General features: G+C 35.5%; 1 pseudogene; it reads left to right on the plus strand.

Annotated features, from left to right (window-relative positions):
• Positions 1-1,714: 1,714 nt before the first annotated feature.
• On the plus strand, positions 1,715-2,644 carry LOC100715686 (olfactory receptor 4S2-like; annotated as a pseudogene).
• The last annotated feature ends 3,570 nt before the right edge of the window (positions 2,645-6,214 follow it).

A 6,214-nucleotide genomic window follows, 5' to 3' on the forward strand; every position in this document is an offset into this window, starting at 1 on the left:
GTAGCAAGAAGAGACCTGTAAAAGTAATAGCTTGATTTAAGAGACAACCTTGAAACATTTAATCAAAACTTCTCCTAGCGTCTTTCTCAGTAACATAATAAAGGTGACCCCACTAGTGTATCTGAAACTTGAACACTGAAAATTCATCCATTTAAATTGGAAATTATCATTTCCTCATATACATAATAACTGTCATTAAATAATAATCGTTTCCTGAAAATATCATCCTAGTGCAGAACTAATAAATGCTGCCGTTAGACATAAAGATTAGGATTTGTGAAGGAATAGTGACATTAAAAGGCTGCTCTCACCTTTTTATGGTTTTTTGATTTGTTTTATTGGGTTTGTTGTTTTCATCATTGTTAATTTGTTTGTTTCTATTATTTTACCAGTTACTAGACAAATGTACAAAATACCAATGCATAGAAAACCTTGAGAAATCATCACTCTGATTTTGTAGATGGAGAAATTACATGACAGTTTATATCTTTTTTAAAATTTTTATTTAAAGAAAGAAAACAAAACAGAAAAAGGGTACAAGAAATATAGAATTTCCAAAAAATAAACAGTAAGAAATCACTAGTTACACATATAGTTGTTCAAGTTACAAAATTAAGCATACAAAGTGGACATTCTCAGTTTTGACTGATTAGACAGTTTATATCATAAGCTTCCAAATGAAACAATTAGTTTTTCTCCACCAATTATTTTATTTCCTTATTTTATGTTGTTTTTGTCTCCATCTTAAGTTTTTGTGCTATCCTACACTGACAAAGTACTTAAGAACCTTGGTAGAAATCAGTTACTATAATAGATGACAGTAAGCTTAAATGTTCATCATTTCACCAATAGGACAAGAGAAGCATGAGAAAAGTAGGTGATTTGACTGTGTTATAACTGTCTTTTTGAGTCAGTTTTGGGTTCTTTTAGCTCTTTATTTTGCACCACACAGACTCTTGACTTTAGGATTTTGACATTAACTAAGTACCCACACATTCACTAATATATAGATAGATGTGGAAGTGAAGCTGCAGGATTGATCCAATTTCAGTTACTTGAAGATTCCAGGGTGGGATGTAATGACCAGCATGGTGGTATTCATAATGGATATGTGGGCGTATATGTTTATTTACATGAATGAAATAAGGTACATAGTCATAACCATAGCTCCAAACAAAGAGTTGGTCTACAACATGAGTTTATTATTTTTTCCATACCCTTTACCTTCTCTCCCTCCTGCCTCCACCAATCCCTTAATTCCCTTTCTATGTTTCTACTTTTTTTGACATGTTAGTCTTTAATATAAAAGATGCTAAGAAAATATTTTACCCATTAGTTGATAAACAGATTTTTTTTATCAGTACCATGGATCGAACTCATGACTGCCTGCTTGCCAGTCAGCCGCTTATGCCACTGAGCTAAATCCACATATCCAAAAAAAACAAAATGTTGAAAAGCAAAATGTGTGACTTGGGGAATGTGTTTTAACTCTATGAACTTGCCTTTCATATCTGAAACGGTATCATTTAGAGGTCAAGTGATCAGAACAAGTATCCATTAAATACTTGAAGTCCACATCGAATTAGGAGTAAGTGCATATTTTTGTATTTACTGCAATTACTGACTTATTCTAAGTTAGATGTAAGTGCACACAATGATCATAGTCTTTATTTTTCTTCTTAATTTTTCTTATGTTATCTTTCACATAATTCAAATGTCCCCTCAGCTAGCTAACTTAATCAATGGCATAATAAACCATATAACTGAGTTTATTTTCTGGGGACTTACTCAGAAGCCAGAAGTGGAAGAGGTTCACTTTGCAGTGATTTGTTCTTCTACACAGTAATCATCCCAGGAAACCTCACCATGCTGACAATTTGCATGGGAATCTTCTCAAGTCTCCTATGCATTTCACCCTCAACTCCATGTCTTTTGTAGATATTTGTTTCTCTTCATCCACAGCACCCAAAGTGATCACTGATTTGTTAGGAAAGAAGAAAACTACCTCCTATGAGGGATGCATATTGCAGCACTTTGGGGTACATTTCTTTGATGCCAGGATCTTCATTCTTATGGCCATGGCCTATGATCTTTACGTGGCCATCTGCAAACTGCAACACTACATGACCATCATGGACCAGGAGCAATGCAATAAAATGTTGCAGGGTACATGGGTGGGCTGATACTCACACACTGTCATTCCAGCCTCTAGTAATCCAGTTCCCGTTTTGTGACCCCAATAAGATCAATCGCTACTTTTGATATGTTCATCCTGTGTTGAACCTCACCTGCACACATAGTTGGTACTGATAGCCAACAGTGAGACCATCACTCTGGGGAGGTTTTTTGTCTTGTGCATCTCATACACCATCATCCTGGTGTCTCTGCAGAAGCCCTTGGCAGAAGGCAGTCACAAAACCCTCTCCACCTGTGGAGCCCACATCGCTTTTTCAGTTTCTATTTTTTGACGTACATGCCCCCTGATACTACCTTAGCCAGAGATAAGATGGCGGCCATGTTCTACAATATCATCACTCCTGTGCTGAGCCCTATGCTTTATACACTGAGAAACACGAAAGTACAAAATGCAATGAGGAAACTGGGGATCAGGATGGTTTACTGGCCTCTAGGGCTGGGTAAATAGTTGGGGATAACAATTTTAGCTTAATAACCTTATATTTTCTCAGCTTTGATTAAGTTGTCTGTATAAACAGTAAAATAATCTAGCATTACTAGATTTTCATCTTATGCAGAGGCATGCAAGAGAAAAACATTCTACAGAAGTAAGGTATGCCTTGCCATTGTTATACCTATTTAAAAATAATAAAATTTCCTAAAATATTAAGGTCAATGGAGATTTAGTAAGGTCAGAATCTCAGCCTAATCATATTGTACCTCACTATTTTCCTGTCATTTTTGCCTTTAATAATTTTTAAATGATGGAAAAAATCTATTACAAAATATTGCCCAGTTGTTTCTGGGCAATTAAACTGTGGTTGGTACACATATGGTAGACATGTTGTAGTGTGAGTGGCAGAATGTATTAAAAATACACACTTGTGCTTAAACAATCTGTTTCATGTCCATTAATACTCATTGAAGCATAAGCCTAATAATCTTGGAATGAGAGTCAGGATGTGTGTAGAGATCCACTGTTTTAAATACGAGCTTCAGTGTCAAATATTTTCTCTCATCTTCTGGTGTGGAAAAAATTCCATCCTATTGTTATGATTCATTTTCTTTTCTCACAAACAAAAAAAATGTGTAGATATATCTCTAAGACTCTATTCCTATTAATTCTACCATGTCATTAATATTTAGTTTCTAAGCATTTATAAAGTTTACATGGTGGTAGTCAGAAATTCTGATTCATATGCATGACTACCAGGAAAATGAAAGAAAAGAAGTGAAAACAAAGCTACATTTGAATGCAAGTTACAATGCTTAAATTAACAGAGGAATTGCAAGGCTGAATATAACAAAGTGTAATATCTATGGTGTTTGTTAAAGCATGCTTTACTTAAAACAGTGAGAAATTTATCTGTCATCTGTGGGTTTCTTGGATACTCCTACTGGGCCAATATCTTTTTCTTATCTTAACTTTCATTGGCCTGGGCTGATTTCCCTTTAACTATGAATCTGATTATATATTTTACATATTTGCCATTCTTTTCTCTGATGGTCTGGAAACCTAGGAGCATACGTGCATCCTCTGCCTAGGTCTGCTTACATAGCAGGGAGAGAAGTGTATACATCACTTGCAGTAAGGACTGTGAGTATACTAAACACTGATGTCTTATGTTGGTGGATACTCTGAATTCAACACAGAAAAATTACAGAGATGTAACATATCCCAGTTATAATTCATGTTAATGTTAGAACACTTTCCCTAGAATCATATTAATGCATGCTTATTATATGAGTTCAAAATGTGTGCACTTGGTCTCTATTAGTTCAGTTCAAAAATGGGAACAGTCCAATGCTTTGCAAACTGGACTGATCATAAAGAGCATGTGTGAATTTTTTTGAGACATAACAGAAAATATTCTAAGAGACTCTGGCCCATTAATTCTGGGTTACTGGCTATGCAAAGTCTGTATTTTATCAATATTCCCTTGCTATTTTTATTTAGTCAATGGATCATCTGAGCACTTAGATTTGTTAAGCTGAAAACATTATTTTTAACCTTCTTAGAACACAGGGCTATATAAGTCGATAGAATTGAAAGTGTCCTCTCTGCTCTGCTAAAATAGAAATGAAATTAGAAAACAGTGTGATAAATAAATTTAATCCACTTGATCACTTCTCTGCAACACACTTCCATTTCTTCATTTGCAGTAGAGACTTGACTCTTGAGGTGTATTCTGGAATTATACTGTCCTTGGAAAAGCTGCAACTGCTTAATTCATATTTCTCAAAGACAAATAGTGTGAGCACATGAAAGAGTGCTGAGTGTAAACTTTCACTCTTTCACAGACTCCTCTGATCAATTCCCACATACGGAGTTCAGAGAGGCATAGTACATTTTATAGAATAATACAACTATGAATCACAAGAACTTAAAATCTTTTCAGTCTGAATAATTATTGCTCTGATCAATAGCAGCCTCTTTATACAAATTCATGACCACAACACTGAGTGCTAGCCTTGTGGTTTCATAGCCAGGCTGTGACAACAATGCTACAAATTTGCAGGTTGGAAAATTCATTGATGAAAAAGACAGCAATCCTTTATTTTTCAAGATAAATTTAATTTATGTAATAGTGAGAAAAATGAAATTATTTCTGCCTGTAACTGCTAACCAGTGCTTGTGCTTCTTTCATTGCATCAATGTAAATAATGTGTACACATTTCTAAGCAATGTTATATGAAATACATGCATACAGCATATGTGCTTTTCCATGTGCCATACTTTGTCTCATTTACATACATCCAGGAAACTAACGTTTATTCCATGTAGGTGTTTCCAGAATCAAAGTACTTTGTGATGTCTGAATGAGAGTGGTGATCAATTGTACCATCAGAGTAACTGTCATGGTTTATGTCTGTAGCCCCCAGGCTCATGCATTTGCATTGCACATTTGTGATTGGTTCATTGTCTAGCTTGGTTTGATGGTGTCAGTGCTACACCCATCTAGGGGTGAATCCAATCTGTAATGTAAAGGCAGGAAAAAGGTGTGTCTTGCTCTTTTGCATTTTTCTGCCTTGCTGATTGTGGAGGCCATGAACTGTGGCTCCACCATGCCACTCTACCTTGGAGCCAATTGAGTATGGAAACTGTAAGAAATAAACTTTTCCTTTCCCAATTTTGGTCATCAGGTATTTTGTCTCAGTGATGAGTAAAAAGTAACTAAGGCAGTAAAAGACCAATTTAACATGGCTTTTGAAATCTTGGGAGGTAAAGCTCCCTGGAGTTACATGGGCCCACCCTGAAACATGAAATTACTCCCAGCTACATCCAGTCGAGACTAGCTGAATTCCTATTTTGGGCAGACACACACACATAAAAGAATTAGGTGATTTTATATTAACTATGAGCTTCAAAATGCAATTTTGCATAGCACTGCTGGTCATGTGAATCTAAGAACAAAATTGTTAAACTAGAACTAGGGACACTGAGGCATGTTCTTGAATTAATAAAATTTCCAATAAATTTAGAGTAAGATGCTTTGAAATTAGAAATGGAAAAAGTCAAGGCACTGAGAATGAAAATGAGAGACAGTCTGGCATGGGTTAGTTCATAATTTGAAAATCCCATAAACCTAGGTACAAAACTGCCAATATTTTTCCTATTGTTTCCGATCTGAAATACATAGAGAGATACATAGCAGAACCCATGACTCATGCTTCCTTTTATGCCTCTTTTTTGAAAAAAAAATATAAATTGAAGATTATAATATAGTCATGCAAGCCATGTTCAAGTACATTTCTGCAAGTTCTTCTTTTGTGAGAAGCCAAATGGCAAATGTTTCAAAATAAGTAAAATTAATCAGGTACTGAAGGCTGTCTCCTGCACTCACAACCACAGGCTTAATACAAAGCATACTCCTGCCCCTGAAGCTAGAGTGCACTCTGTTTGCTCTCAACATTCTGAATGAGCTCATCCCACAGGATAGGGTCTCTAGATCAACACTAAAACCAGAATCAGATGTACTATGACTCCCTTATTTCCATTTCAATTTCCTGATTTTAATATCTTGTAGTTCTCTAAGTT

This window comes from Cavia porcellus, unplaced genomic scaffold, assembly GCF_034190915.1.
Source record: "Cavia porcellus strain 051 isolate PalLab524CR breed Dunkin Hartley unplaced genomic scaffold, mCavPor4.1 scaffold_17, whole genome shotgun sequence".
NCBI lineage: Eukaryota > Metazoa > Chordata > Mammalia > Rodentia > Caviidae > Cavia > Cavia porcellus.